At 40.2% G+C, this 15,457-nt stretch overlaps 7 non-coding genes across 7 annotated transcripts; 3 read left to right on the top strand and 4 right to left on the bottom strand.

Annotated features, from left to right (window-relative positions):
• Nucleotides 1-2,828: 2,828 nt before the first annotated feature.
• Nucleotides 2,829-2,935, bottom strand: LOC140066542 (U6 spliceosomal RNA). The gene has a single exon (XR_011848383.1). It is a non-coding gene; the product is annotated as a U6 spliceosomal RNA (small nuclear RNA).
• Nucleotides 2,936-3,832: 897 nt separating this feature from the next.
• On the top strand, nucleotides 3,833-3,939 carry LOC140066475 (U6 spliceosomal RNA). The gene has a single exon (XR_011848317.1). It is a non-coding gene; the product is annotated as a U6 spliceosomal RNA (small nuclear RNA).
• Nucleotides 3,940-6,833: 2,894 nt separating this feature from the next.
• LOC140066563 (U6 spliceosomal RNA) lies at nucleotides 6,834-6,940 on the bottom strand. Its single transcript, XR_011848404.1, has one exon. It is a non-coding gene; the product is annotated as a U6 spliceosomal RNA (small nuclear RNA).
• An 897-nt stretch (nucleotides 6,941-7,837) lies between these two features.
• LOC140066474 (U6 spliceosomal RNA) lies at nucleotides 7,838-7,944 on the top strand. Its single transcript, XR_011848316.1, has one exon. It is a non-coding gene; the product is annotated as a U6 spliceosomal RNA (small nuclear RNA).
• Nucleotides 7,945-10,838: 2,894 nt separating this feature from the next.
• On the bottom strand, nucleotides 10,839-10,945 carry LOC140066540 (U6 spliceosomal RNA). The gene has a single exon (XR_011848382.1). It is a non-coding gene; the product is annotated as a U6 spliceosomal RNA (small nuclear RNA).
• An 897-nt stretch (nucleotides 10,946-11,842) lies between these two features.
• On the top strand, nucleotides 11,843-11,949 carry LOC140066473 (U6 spliceosomal RNA). Its single transcript, XR_011848315.1, has one exon. It is a non-coding gene; the product is annotated as a U6 spliceosomal RNA (small nuclear RNA).
• Nucleotides 11,950-14,843: 2,894 nt separating this feature from the next.
• Nucleotides 14,844-14,950, bottom strand: LOC140066538 (U6 spliceosomal RNA). Its single transcript, XR_011848380.1, has one exon. It is a non-coding gene; the product is annotated as a U6 spliceosomal RNA (small nuclear RNA).
• Nucleotides 14,951-15,457: the final 507 nt, after the last annotated feature.

The following is a 15,457-nucleotide window of genomic DNA, read 5'->3' as shown; positions in this document are numbered from 1 at the left end:
TATATTCATGTCTGGTATCCCCGTAATCGTATCAACCCATAGAATAAAGATAACATGACTATTAGTCTATACGGTGAACACCAAAAAAAAAAAAGTAAAAAATCCAGTACAGAATTGATGCTTTTCTACTCCTGCCCTCAAAAAAAGTTCCTAAATTTTCAACAATAGGTGATACCAACCCCAAAATGGTAACAATGGAAAAAGCATCTCATCCCGCAAAAAAAATGCCGTCACATGGCCCCAATAACGAAAAAGCGAAAATTTTATAGCCTTCAAAAGGGGCCAATGAGGAAACTAAATTCCTGGCAGCTGCAGCGCCCTCCTTCCCTTCTGCGCCTCGCTGTGCCCCCATAAAACAAGTAACGGCCACATGTGGGGGGTCTTTGTACTCAGGAGAAATTGCAGAACAAATTGTATGGTGGGTTTTCTCTTTTTATATTTTGGAAATGTGTAAATTTTGGTGCTAAATGAACGTATAAGGGAACAATATGACCATTCTAAATTTCACCTCCATTTTGATTCAATTACTATGAAGATCTCAAGGGGTTAACAATCTTCGTAAAAGCTGTTTCTGATAGCTTGAGGGGTGCAGATTTGAAAATGGGTTGGTTATATAGGGGGTTTTGATGCTAAATATGTAAAATTTCATTCAAAACTGTATTTATCCCCAAAATAGTCAATTCTGAAAATCCGGAAAAGAGATATTCTATTTGCAAGCCGCGTGACGTCAAAATAAATTATCCAGATATTTCAGAAATTATGAAAATGTAAAGTAGACAAATGGGAAATGTTATTCAGCAACTTATTTAGCTGGTAAATCTATCTGCCTGAAAACGTGATGATTTAGAATTTCGAAAATGGCAAATTTTTCAAAAAATTCATCACATTTTCTTTTTTTTGTAAATAAACGCAAAACTTATCTGCCAAAATTTACCACTAAAATGAAGTACAACATGTGGGGAAAAAACAATCTCAGAATCGTTTTGATAAGTAACAGTGTTCAAAAGTTATAACCATATAAAGCGAAGCAAGTCAGAATCCAAAAAATCGGGCTAAGCCTTAAGCTGTAAAATGGCTGCGTCCTTAAGGGGTTAAAGTACCCTAGGGAGTCTGAAAAAAAAAGTAAAAAAAAAAAAATGATAATAAAAAAACCTAAAAGTTCTAATCACCCCCCTTTCCCTAGAGCTGATATAAATAATCAGTAAAAATCATAAATACATTAGGTATTGCTGTGTCAGAAAATGCCCGATCTATCAAAATAAAATAACGGGTTCTCACTGCGTTTAACCCCATAACAAAAAATTGCGGCCAGAGTCGAAAATGGCACTTTTTTGCCATTTCAAAAAATATTAAAAATTCTTTAAAAAGTGATCAAAAGGCTGTCATGGTAGCATTGAAAATGTCATCAAAAGTCGCAAAAAAATGACACCACCCACAGGTCCATACACAGAAATATGAAAAAGTTATTAGCGCCAGATGCAAAAATACTTTTTTTTTTTTGTACAGGAGGTTTTAATTTTTGTAAATGTATGAAAACATTATAAAACCTATACAAATTTGTAATCCCTGTTATCGTACTGACCCAAAGAATAAAGTAGACATGTTATTTGGGGCGCACAGTGAAATCCGTAAAATCCAAGCCCACAAGAAAATGGTGTAAATGTGGGTTTTTATTTACCAATTTCACTGCATTTGGAATTTTTTTCCCGCTTCCCAGTACATGGCATGGAATATTCAATACCATTACTATGAAGTGTAATTTGTTATGCAGAAAACAAGCCGTCACGCAGGTCTTTACATGGAAAAATAAAAAAAGTTATAGATTTTTGAAGGTGAGGAGTGAAAAATAGAAATGAAAAAACAAAACAGGGCTAGGTCGTTATGGGGTTAATTATCCATCACCACACAAAAAATTATCTTAATCAGGATCAAAAAACTTTATGATCCCCAAGTGTGTACAAATAAAATGTGCAGGTCTTTTAGCAAAAAATAAGACCTCAAACTAAGGCTATATTCACACGAATGTATGGGGGGCGTATATACGGCCGACGTATATATGGGCGATATACGTCCCCCATACATCACAATGGGCTCACGGCACCCAACAGGCGGGCAGCGGCCATCTGAATGTAGCCTAAGAAAAAAATCCCTTTTGATTTGGTGTGGCTGTAAAGTGTATTGACCTAGAGAACTTTTTAAAATGTTATTTAGGTTTGATGATAATGGCGGAATATTTTTATTAAAAAACCACGTCAGATTTGCGCTCTTTCTTTAAATCCGCTGTTTTGGTGGGAAAACTGGCATTAACGTGGAAAAAGAGTGCAGAGAAAGGGTTAAAATATCAACAATGAATTTCCCATCAACAAATCTGTGGCGCAAACCTCACACAAACGCACCCCAAGACCTCACATTTAGGCGGATGAGTTTGAAATACAATTTTGGGGAAAAGCCAGGGGCAGATGTGGCGCGCAGTTTGTGTACATGATACAGGGTCGCTCACATGACATGTAAAAACTTACTTTCTGAGGTAAAATCATGAGGTAAATAATGTATTATTGTACAAAATGGTGTCTATCGCAAAACCGTAACGATTTATTACCTAAATAATGAAAAAACTGTATGAAGCACGGTGCCGACATGAGAAATTGGTGCAAAATATGTTACAGTCTCGCTCACATGACGTGTAAAAACCTACTTTCTGAGGTAAAATCTTGAGGTAAATAATGTATTATTGTACAAAATGGTGTCTATAGCAAAAACTTAGCGATTTATTACCTTAATAATGAAAAAAACTGTATGAAGGACGGCGCAGACACGAGAAATTGGTGCAAAATATGGAACGCTTCACGAATTTGCGTGTCATCCTTGCGCAGGGGCCATGCTAATCTTCTCTGTATCGTTCCAATTTTAGTATATGTGCTGCCGAAGCGAGCACAGACCCCTGGCCTCCCCCATCAGTATATATAGTCCCCGGAGGGGGGGAGTTATACATTATGGAGAGATCTTCTTCAGGATTTACACCAGGAACCTATAATATATGACAACCCTCATTCTATAACGTTTCTATAGTTTCTTCATTTATTATCGGGCAACTTATAGGTAACGGGGATATGGGATATTCAACGCTGTGACACCAGAAGATGCAAATTTGCCAGTCCCAGAGGATCCTGGGAGAAGAGGCGGGTCAATTGAGGAAAAGTGGGAAGGACCTGATACCTGAAGGACCTGAAGGACCCCAGAACAGACACCTATGACTTATTCATACCCCAAACCCGAAAATGAAAGCCTCAGAAAAACCCTATGAGCTAATAGTAATAATAATACAAACCCCAGTACAGACCCCAAATCACATCTGAACAAATACATATCCTAGACCAGACCCTCTAAATAAACAGCAGAATATAGACCCCAAACTACAGATAACAAGACCCGTCAGAGTCTCAGAGTCCAAAATAACTGCAGCCCCCGGATGAGATAATACAGTATTCAGACCGGACCCTGGAAACCACAGACCCAACAAAGGGAAACAAGGGAATGTTTGGGGTTTCCCTTTGTTTTTACCTTTTTCCCGCCCTTTTTACAAGACAAAGACCGGTGCTCCCAGCATCCTCTGGGGCTATTTATCTATTTTGCATATTCTGTTTAATACGTTTGTGTCGTTTTATTTGCACTTTTATATTTTTTTAAGAAGGAAAACTCTAGACAGTTGTGGAGAATGAGAGTTATGATCCAATGAAGATGATGGGTGTAATGTATATAGAGTGACCTCTCCATAATGTATAACTCCCCCCCTCCGGGGACTATATATACTGATGGGGGAGGCCAGGGGTCTGTGCTCGCTTCGGCAGCACATATACTAAAATTGGAACGATACAGAGAAGATTAGCATGGCCCCTGCGCAAGGATGACACGCAAATTCGTGAAGCGTTCCATATTTTACAGCATTGATGAGGAAAAAGCTTTAATCCAAAGTCTATACGGACTGACTGGAGAGGTACAAATGCTTAGGGTCTGTTCACATTGAGGATTGTGCTACAGATTTCCCGTCACCCTCTTTGAAGTCTATAGGAGGCCATTGTGTCTGCCAGTTTCCACATGAAGTTACTCGCCCTATATCCCGAGCAGAATCAGCGAGGATTCCTCTCACAATATGGGGAATGCCAGACACATTGATAATTAATGCCAAGTGAATGCAGCCTTAACCCCTTCATGACCGCCGTGATGACTTTTACAAAGATGTATCAGAAGAAGATTGCAGGACATCGGGTTCTGCTGGTACCGGGCCGTGTTCTCACAGCCAAACCCTGCCACTAACACCTGGGATCAGGATCATTTCCCGGGTGTTTAACCCCATCACCCCCCTCCCTGCAGCAACGACCATGGCGTGCCAATGGTGTCGCGCAGCAGTCGCGCAGAAGGACCCTAGGATTTCCTATAGGATAGCTGTCTTGATGGGTGTCTGTTAAAGATAATATTAAGCAGCATAGTACATTATATAAGAGTTCAGTCAGTGCCCTCTCACAAAGCAAATAAAAAAACCCACAAAAAACGCCCCCCCCCCCCAAAAAAACAAAAAACAAAAAGTAAAACCACACACATTTTGTACCTCCAAATTTGTACCAACCCAGACTACAAACCTACAATAGTTTTGATCCCGTATGGCAAAAAACGGGGAAAAGAAAGATGCCCAAATTTACATTTTTAACTCTTTACCGACATGTGACGGAATAGTATGTCACATGCCGTAATAGTATGCCACATGCCGGCCTCACAGGCTGAGCCCTCTCCATAGCCAGTAAGTCTTTGTTGCATATTGCAGCAAAGACTTATCGGTAACACCCACGGTCGGTGCTGGCAAAGCTTCGGGCGGCTTCAAAAAAATGGCAGCAAATGGGAGCCGCCATCTTGCCGAGGATTGTTTCTCCCCATGACGTCATCGAGGAGCGGCGATCTGTCGCCATGCTGAGTCTGTCTTGTTTTAACCCTTTCATTACAATGTGCCCTCAGCACATAGTAATGAATGAGGAGGAAAATCCCGATATACTGCCATACTGTAGTATGGCAGAACATGATGGGATAGATCAGACAACCTCTTGTTAAAGTACCCTAGGGAGTCTGAAAAAAAAAGTAAAAAAAAAAAAATGATAATAAAAAAACCTAAAAGTTCTAATCACCCCCCTTTCCCTAGAGCTGATATAAATAATCAGTAAAAATCATAAATACATTAGGTATTGCTGTGTCAGAAAATGCCCGATCTATCAAAATAAAATAACGGGTTCTCACTGCGTTTAACCCCATAACAAAAAATTGCGGCCAGAGTCGAAAATGGCACTTTTTTGCCATTTCAAAAAATATTAAAAATTCTTTAAAAAGTGATCAAAAGGCTGTCATGGTAGCATTGAAAATGTCATCAAAAGTCGCAAAAAAATGACACCACCCACAGGTCCATACACAGAAATATGAAAAAGTTATTAGCGCCAGATGCAAAAATACTTTTTTTTTTTTGTACAGGAGGTTTTAATTTTTGTAAATGTATGAAAACATTATAAAACCTATACAAATTTGTAATCCCTGTTATCGTACTGACCCAAAGAATAAAGTAGACATGTTATTTGGGGCGCACAGTGAAATCCGTAAAATCCAAGCCCACAAGAAAATGGTGTAAATGTGGGTTTTTATTTACCAATTTCACTGCATTTGGAATTTTTTTCCCGCTTCCCAGTACATGGCATGGAATATTCAATACCATTACTATGAAGTGTAATTTGTTATGCAGAAAACAAGCCGTCACGCAGGTCTTTACATGGAAAAATAAAAAAAGTTATAGATTTTTGAAGGTGAGGAGTGAAAAATAGAAATGAAAAAACAAAACAGGGCTAGGTCGTTATGGGGTTAATTATCCATCACCACACAAAAAATTATCTTAATCAGGATCAAAAAACTTTATGATCCCCAAGTGTGTACAAATAAAATGTGCAGGTCTTTTAGCAAAAAATAAGACCTCAAACTAAGGCTATATTCACACGAATGTATGGGGGGCGTATATACGGCCGACGTATATATGGGCGATATACGTCCCCCATACATCACAATGGGCTCACGGCACCCAACAGGCGGGCAGCGGCCATCTGAATGTAGCCTAAGAAAAAAATCCCTTTTGATTTGGTGTGGCTGTAAAGTGTATTGACCTAGAGAACTTTTTAAAATGTTATTTAGGTTTGATGATAATGGCGGAATATTTTTATTAAAAAACCACGTCAGATTTGCGCTCTTTCTTTAAATCCGCTGTTTTGGTGGGAAAACTGGCATTAACGTGGAAAAAGAGTGCAGAGAAAGGGTTAAAATATCAACAATGAATTTCCCATCAACAAATCTGTGGCGCAAACCTCACACAAACGCACCCCAAGACCTCACATTTAGGCGGATGAGTTTGAAATACAATTTTGGGGAAAAGCCAGGGGCAGATGTGGCGCGCAGTTTGTGTACATGATACAGGGTCGCTCACATGACATGTAAAAACTTACTTTCTGAGGTAAAATCATGAGGTAAATAATGTATTATTGTACAAAATGGTGTCTATCGCAAAACCGTAACGATTTATTACCTAAATAATGAAAAAACTGTATGAAGCACGGTGCCGACATGAGAAATTGGTGCAAAATATGTTACAGTCTCGCTCACATGACGTGTAAAAACCTACTTTCTGAGGTAAAATCTTGAGGTAAATAATGTATTATTGTACAAAATGGTGTCTATAGCAAAAACTTAGCGATTTATTACCTTAATAATGAAAAAAACTGTATGAAGGACGGCGCAGACACGAGAAATTGGTGCAAAATATGGAACGCTTCACGAATTTGCGTGTCATCCTTGCACAGGGGCCATGCTAATCTTCTCTGTATCGTTCCAATTTTAGTATATGTGCTGCCGAAGCGAGCACAGACCCCTGGCCTCCCCCATCAGTATATATAGTCCCCGGAGGGGGGGAGTTATACATTATGGAGAGATCTTCTTCAGGATTTACACCAGGAACCTATAATATATGACAACCCTCATTCTATAACGTTTCTATAGTTTCTTCATTTATTATCGGGCAACTTATAGGTAACGGGGATATGGGATATTCAACGCTGTGACACCAGAAGATGCAAATTTGCCAGTCCCAGAGGATCCTGGGAGAAGAGGCGGGTCAATTGAGGAAAAGTGGGAAGGACCTGATACCTGAAGGACCTGAAGGACCCCAGAACAGACACCTATGACTTATTCATACCCCAAACCCGAAAATGAAAGCCTCAGAAAAACCCTATGAGCTAATAGTAATAATAATACAAACCCCAGTACAGACCCCAAATCACATCTGAACAAATACATATCCTAGACCAGACCCTCTAAATAAACAGCAGAATATAGACCCCAAACTACAGATAACAAGACCCGTCAGAGTCTCAGAGTCCGAAATAACTGCAGCCCCCGGATGAGATAATACAGTATTCAGACCGGACCCTGGAAACCACAGACCCAACAAAGGGAAACAAGGGAATGTTTGGGGTTTCCCTTTGTTTTTACCTTTTTCCCGCCCTTTTTACAAGACAAAGACCGGTGCTCCCAGCATCCTCTGGGGCTATTTATCTATTTTGCATATTCTGTTTAATACGTTTGTGTCGTTTTATTTGCACTTTTATATTTTTTTAAGAAGGAAAACTCTAGACAGTTGTGGAGAATGAGAGTTATGATCCAATGAAGATGATGGGTGTAATGTATATAGAGTGACCTCTCCATAATGTATAACTCCCCCCCTCCGGGGACTATATATACTGATGGGGGAGGCCAGGGGTCTGTGCTCGCTTCGGCAGCACATATACTAAAATTGGAACGATACAGAGAAGATTAGCATGGCCCCTGCGCAAGGATGACACGCAAATTCGTGAAGCGTTCCATATTTTACAGCATTGATGAGGAAAAAGCTTTAATCCAAAGTCTATACGGACTGACTGGAGATGTACAAATGCTTAGGGTCTGTTCACATTGAGGATTGTGCTACAGATTTTCCATCACCCTCTTTGAAGTCTATAGGAGGCCATTGTGTCTGCCAGTTTCCACATGAAGTTACTCGCCCTATATCCCGAGCAGAATCAGCGAGGATTCCTCTCACAATATGGGGAATGCCAGACACATTGATAATTAATGCCAAGTGAATGCAGCCTTAACCCCTTCATGACCGCCGTAATGACTTTTACAAAGATGTATCAGAAGAAGATTGCAGGACATCGGGTTCTGCTGGTACCGGGCCGTGTTCTCACAGCCAAACCCTGCCACTAACACCTGGGATCAGGATCATTTCCCGGGTGTTTAACCCCATCACCCCCCTCCCTGCAGCAACGACCATGGCGTGCCAATGGTGTCGCGCAGCAGTCGCGCAGAAGGACCCTAGGATTTCCTATAGGATAGCTGTCTTGATGGGTGTCTGTTAAAGATAATATTAAGCAGCATAGTACATTATATAAGAGTTCAGTCAGTGCCCTCTCACAAAGCAAATAAAAAAAACCACAAAAAACGCCCACCCCCCCCAAAAAAACAAAAAACAAAAAGTAAAACCACACACATTTTGTACCTCCAAATTTGTACCAACCCAGACTACAAACCTACAATAGTTTTGATCCCGTATGGCAAAAAACGGGGAAAAAAAAGATGCCCAAATTTACATTTTTAACTCTTTACCGACATGTGACGGAATAGTATGTCACATGCCGTAATAGTATGCCACATGCCGGCCTCACAGGCTGAGCCCTCTCCATAGCCAGTAAGTCTTTGTTGCATATTGCAGCAAAGACTTATCGGTAACACCCACGGTCGGTGCTGGCAAAGCTTCGGGCGGCTTCAAAAAAATGGCAGCAAATGGGAGCCGCCATCTTGCCGAGGATTGTTTCTCCCCATGACGTCATCGAGGAGCGGCGATCTGTCGCCATGCTGAGTCTGTCTTGTTTTAACCCTTTCATTACAATGTGCCCTCAGCACATAGTAATGAATGAGGAGGAAAATCCCGATATACTGCCATACTGTAGTATGGCAGAACATGATGGGATAGATCAGACAACCTCTTGTTAAAGTACCCTAGGGAGTCTGAAAAAAAAAGTAAAAAAAAAAAAATGATAATAAAAAAACCTAAAAGTTCTAATCACCCCCCTTTCCCTAGAGCTGATATAAATAATCAGTAAAAATCATAAATACATTAGGTATTGCTGTGTCAGAAAATGCCCGATCTATCAAAATAAAATAACGGGTTCTCACTGCGTTTAACCCCATAACAAAAAATTGCGGCCAGAGTCGAAAATGGCACTTTTTTGCCATTTCAAAAAATATTAAAAATTCTTTAAAAAGTGATCAAAAGGCTGTCATGGTAGCATTGAAAATGTCATCAAAAGTCGCAAAAAAATGACACCACCCACAGGTCCATACACAGAAATATGGAAAAGTTATTAGCGCCAGATGCAAAAATACTTTTTTTTTTTTGTACAGGAGGTTTTAATTTTTGTAAATGTATGAAAACATTATAAAACCTATACAAATTTGTAATCCCTGTTATCGTACGGACCCAAAGAATAAAGTAGACATGTTATTTGGGGCGCACAGTGAAATCCGTAAAATCCAAGCCCACAAGAAAATGGTGTAAATGTGGGTTTTTATTTACCAATTTCACTGCATTTGGAATTTTTTTCCCGCTTCCCAGTACATGGCATGGAATATTCAATACCATTACTATGAAGTGTAATTTGTTATGCAGAAAACAAGCCGTCACGCAGGTCTTTACATGGAAAAATAAAAAAAGTTATAGATTTTTGAAGGTGAGGAGTGAAAAATAGAAATGAAAAAACAAAACAGGGCTAGGTCGTTATGGGGTTAATTATCCATCACCACACAAAAAATTATCTTAATCAGGATCAAAAAACTTTATGATCCCCAAGTGTGTACAAATAAAATGTGCAGGTCTTTTAGCAAAAAATAAGACCTCAAACTAAGGCTATATTCACACGAATGTATGGGGGGCGTATATACGGCCGACGTATATATGGGCGATATACGTCCCCCATACATCACAATGGGCTCACGGCACCCAACAGGCGGGCAGCGGCCATCTGAATGTAGCCTAAGAAAAAAATCCCTTTTGATTTGGTGTGGCTGTAAAGTGTATTGACCTAGAGAACTTTTTAAAATGTTATTTAGGTTTGATGATAATGGCGGAATATTTTTATTAAAAAACCACGTCAGATTTGCGCTCTTTCTTTAAATCCGCTGTTTTGGTGGGAAAACTGGCATTAACGTGGAAAAAGAGTGCAGAGAAAGGGTTAAAATATCAACAATGAATTTCCCATCAACAAATCTGTGGCGCAAACCTCACACAAACGCACCCCAAGACCTCACATTTAGGCGGATGAGTTTGAAATACAATTTTGGGGAAAAGCCAGGGGCAGATGTGGCGCGCAGTTTGTGTACATGATACAGGGTCGCTCACATGACATGTAAAAACTTACTTTCTGAGGTAAAATCATGAGGTAAATAATGTATTATTGTACAAAATGGTGTCTATCGCAAAACCGTAACGATTTATTACCTAAATAATGAAAAAACTGTATGAAGCACGGTGCCGACATGAGAAATTGGTGCAAAATATGTTACAGTCTCGCTCACATGATGTGTAAAAACCTACTTTCTGAGGTAAAATCTTGAGGTAAATAATGTATTATTGTACAAAATGGTGTCTATAGCAAAAACTTAGCGATTTATTACCTTAATAATGAAAAAAACTGTATGAAGGACGGCGCAGACACGAGAAATTGGTGCAAAATATGGAACGCTTCACGAATTTGCGTGTCATCCTTGCGCAGGGGCCATGCTAATCTTCTCTGTATCGTTCCAATTTTAGTATATGTGCTGCCGAAGCGAGCACAGACCCCTGGCCTCCCCCATCAGTATATATAGTCCCCGGAGGGGGGGAGTTATACATTATGGAGAGATCTTCTTCAGGATTTACACCAGGAACCTATAATATATGACAACCCTCATTCTATAACGTTTCTATAGTTTCTTCATTTATTATCGGGCAACTTATAGGTAACGGGGATATGGGATATTCAACGCTGTGACACCAGAAGATGCAAATTTGCCAGTCCCAGAGGATCCTGGGAGAAGAGGCGGGTCAATTGAGGAAAAGTGGGAAGGACCTGATACCTGAAGGACCTGAAGGACCCCAGAACAGACACCTATGACTTATTCATACCCCAAACCCGAAAATGAAAGCCTCAGAAAAACCCTATGAGCTAGTAGTAATAATAATACAAACCCCAGTACAGACCCCAAATCACATCTGAACAAATACATATCCTAGACCAGACCCTCTAAATAAACAGCAGAATATAGACCCCAAACTACAGATAACAAGACCCGTCAGAGTCTCAGAGTCCGAAATAACTGCAGCCCCCGGATGAGATAATACAGTATTCAGACCGGACCCTGGAAACCACAGACCCAACAAAGGGAAACAAGGGAATGTTTGGGGTTTCCCTTTGTTTTTACCTTTTTCCCGCCCTTTTTACAAGACAAAGACCGGTGCTCCCAGCATCCTCTGGGGCTATTTATCTATTTTGCATATTCTGTTTAATACGTTTGTGTCGTTTTATTTGCACTTTTATATTTTTTTAAGAAGGAAAACTCTAGACAGTTGTGGAGAATGAGAGTTATGATCCAATGAAGATGATGGGTGTAATGTATATAGAGTGACCTCTCCATAATGTATAACTCCCCCCCTCCGGGGACTATATATACTGATGGGGGAGGCCAGGGGTCTGTGCTCGCTTCGGCAGCACATATACTAAAATTGGAACGATACAGAGAAGATTAGCATGGCCCCTGCGCAAGGATGACACGCAAATTCGTGAAGCGTTCCATATTTTACAGCATTGATGAGGAAAAAGCTTTAATCCAAAGTCTATACGGACTGACTGGAGATGTACAAATGCTTAGGGTCTGTTCACATTGAGGATTGTGCTACAGATTTTCCATCACCCTCTTTGAAGTCTATAGGAGGCCATTGTGTCTGCCAGTTTCCACATGAAGTTACTCGCCCTATATCCCGAGCAGAATCAGCGAGGATTCCTCTCACAATATGGGGAATGCCAGACACATTGATAATTAATGCCAAGTGAATGCAGCCTTAACCCCTTCATGACCGCCGTAATGACTTTTACAAAGATGTATCAGAAGAAGATTGCAGGACATCGGGTTCTGCTGGTACCGGGCCGTGTTCTCACAGCCAAACCCTGCCACTAACACCTGGGATCAGGATCATTTCCCGGGTGTTTAACCCCATCACCCCCCTCCCTGCAGCAACGACCATGGCGTGCCAATGGTGTCGCGCAGCAGTCGCGCAGAAGGACCCTAGGATTTCCTATAGGATAGCTGTCTTGATGGGTGTCTGTTAAAGATAATATTAAGCAGCATAGTACATTATATAAGAGTTCAGTCAGTGCCCTCTCACAAAGCAAATAAAAAAACCCACAAAAAACGCCCACCCCCCCCAAAAAAACAAAAAACAAAAAGTAAAACCACACACATTTTGTACCTCCAAATTTGTACCAACCCAGACTACAAACCTACAATAGTTTTGATCCCGTATGGCAAAAAACGGGGAAAAAAAAGATGCCCAAATTTACATTTTTAACTCTTTACCGACATGTGACGGAATAGTATGTCACATGCCGTAATAGTATGCCACATGCCGGCCTCACAGGCTGAGCCCTCTCCATAGCCAGTAAGTCTTTGTTGCATATTGCAGCAAAGACTTATCGGTAACACCCACGGTCGGTGCTGGCAAAGCTTCGGGCGGCTTCAAAAAAATGGCAGCAAATGGGAGCCGCCATCTTGCCGAGGATTGTTTCTCCCCATGACGTCATCGAGGAGCGGCGATCTGTCGCCATGCTGAGTCTGTCTTGTTTTAACCCTTTCATTACAATGTGCCCTCAGCACATAGTAATGAATGAGGAGGAAAATCCCGATATACTGCCATACTGTAGTATGGCAGAACATGATGGGATAGATCAGACAACCTCTTGTTAAAGTACCCTAGGGAGTCTGAAAAAAAAAGTAAAAAAAAAAAAATGATAATAAAAAAACCTAAAAGTTCTAATCACCCCCCTTTCCCTAGAGCTGATATAAATAATCAGTAAAAATCATAAATACATTAGGTATTGCTGTGTCAGAAAATGCCCGATCTATCAAAATAAAATAACGGGTTCTCACTGCGTTTAACCCCATAACAAAAAATTGCGGCCAGAGTCGAAAATGGCACTTTTTTGCCATTTCAAAAAATATTAAAAATTCTTTAAAAAGTGATCAAAAGGCTGTCATGGTAGCATTGAAAATGTCATCAAAAGTCGCAAAAAAATGACACCACCCACAGGTCCATACACAGAAATATGAAAAAGTTATTAGCGCCAGATGCAAAAATACTTTTTTTTTTTTGTACAGGAGGTTTTAATTTTTGTAAATGTATGAAAACATTATAAAACCTATACAAATTTGTAATCCCTGTTATCGTACTGACCCAAAGAATAAAGTAGACATGTTATTTGGGGCGCACAGTGAAATCCGTAAAATCCAAGCCCACAAGAAAATGGTGTAAATGTGGGTTTTTATTTACCAATTTCACTGCATTTGGAATTTTTTTCCCGCTTCCCAGTACATGGCATGGAATATTCAATACCATTACTATGAAGTGTAATTTGTTATGCAGAAAACAAGCCGTCACGCAGGTCTTTACATGGAAAAATAAAAAAAGTTATAGATTTTTGAAGGTGAGGAGTGAAAAATAGAAATGAAAAAACAAAACAGGGCTAGGTCGTTATGGGGTTAATTATCCATCACCACACAAAAAATTATCTTAATCAGGATCAAAAAACTTTATGATCCCCAAGTGTGTACAAATAAAATGTGCAGGTCTTTTAGCAAAAAATAAGACCTCAAACTAAGGCTATATTCACACGAATGTATGGGGGGCGTATATACGGCCGACGTATATATGGGCGATATACGTCCCCCATACATCACAATGGGCTCACGGCACCCAACAGGCGGGCAGCGGCCATCTGAATGTAGCCTAAGAAAAAAATCCCTTTTGATTTGGTGTGGCTGTAAAGTGTATTGACCTAGAGAACTTTTTAAAATGTTATTTAGGTTTGATGATAATGGCGGAATATTTTTATTAAAAAACCACGTCAGATTTGCGCTCTTTCTTTAAATCCGCTGTTTTGGTGGGAAAACTGGCATTAACGTGGAAAAAGAGTGCAGAGAAAGGGTTAAAATATCAACAATGAATTTCCCATCAACAAATCTGTGGCGCAAACCTCACACAAACGCACCCCAAGACCTCACATTTAGGCGGATGAGTTTGAAATACAATTTTGGGGAAAAGCCAGGGGCAGATGTGGCGCGCAGTTTGTGTACATGATACAGGGTCGCTCACATGACATGTAAAAACTTACTTTCTGAGGTAAAATCATGAGGTAAATAATGTATTATTGTACAAAATGGTGTCTATCGCAAAACCGTAACGATTTATTACCTAAATAATGAAAAAACTGTATGAAGCACGGTGCCGACATGAGAAATTGGTGCAAAATATGTTACAGTCTCGCTCACATGACGTGTAAAAACCTACTTTCTGAGGTAAAATCTTGAGGTAAATAATGTATTATTGTACAAAATGGTGTCTATAGCAAAAACTTAGCGATTTATTACCTTAATAATGAAAAAAACTGTATGAAGGACGGCGCAGACACGAGAAATTGGTGCAAAATATGGAACGCTTCACGAATTTGCGTGTCATCCTTGCGCAGGGGCCATGCTAATCTTCTCTGTATCGTTCCAATTTTAGTATATGTGCTGCCGAAGCGAGCACAGACCCCTGGCCTCCCCCATCAGTATATATAGTCCCCGGAGGGGGGGAGTTATACATTATGGAGAGATCTTCTTCAGGATTTACACCAGGAACCTATAATATATGACAACCCTCATTCTATAACGTTTCTATAGTTTCTTCATTTATTATCGGGCAACTTATAGGTAACGGGGATATGGGATATTCAACGCTGTGACACCAGAAGATGCAAATTTGCCAGTCCCAGAGGATCCTGGGAGAAGAGGCGGGTCAATTGAGGAAAAGTGGGAAGGACCTGATACCTGAAGGACCTGAAGGACCCCAGAACAGACACCTATGACTTATTCATACCCCAAACCCGAAAATGAAAGCCTCAGAAAAACCCTATGAGCTAATAGTAATAATAATACAAACCCCAGTACAGACCCCAAATCACATCTGAACAAATACATATCCTAGACCAGACCCTCTAAATAAACAGCAGAATATAGACCCCAAACTACAGATAACAAGACCCGTCAGAGTCTC

The sequence above is a fragment of the Engystomops pustulosus genome, chromosome 6 (assembly GCF_040894005.1).
Source record: "Engystomops pustulosus chromosome 6, aEngPut4.maternal, whole genome shotgun sequence".
Lineage (NCBI taxonomy): Eukaryota > Metazoa > Chordata > Amphibia > Anura > Leptodactylidae > Engystomops > Engystomops pustulosus.
This window is presented reverse-complemented; position numbering and strand designations above follow the sequence as displayed.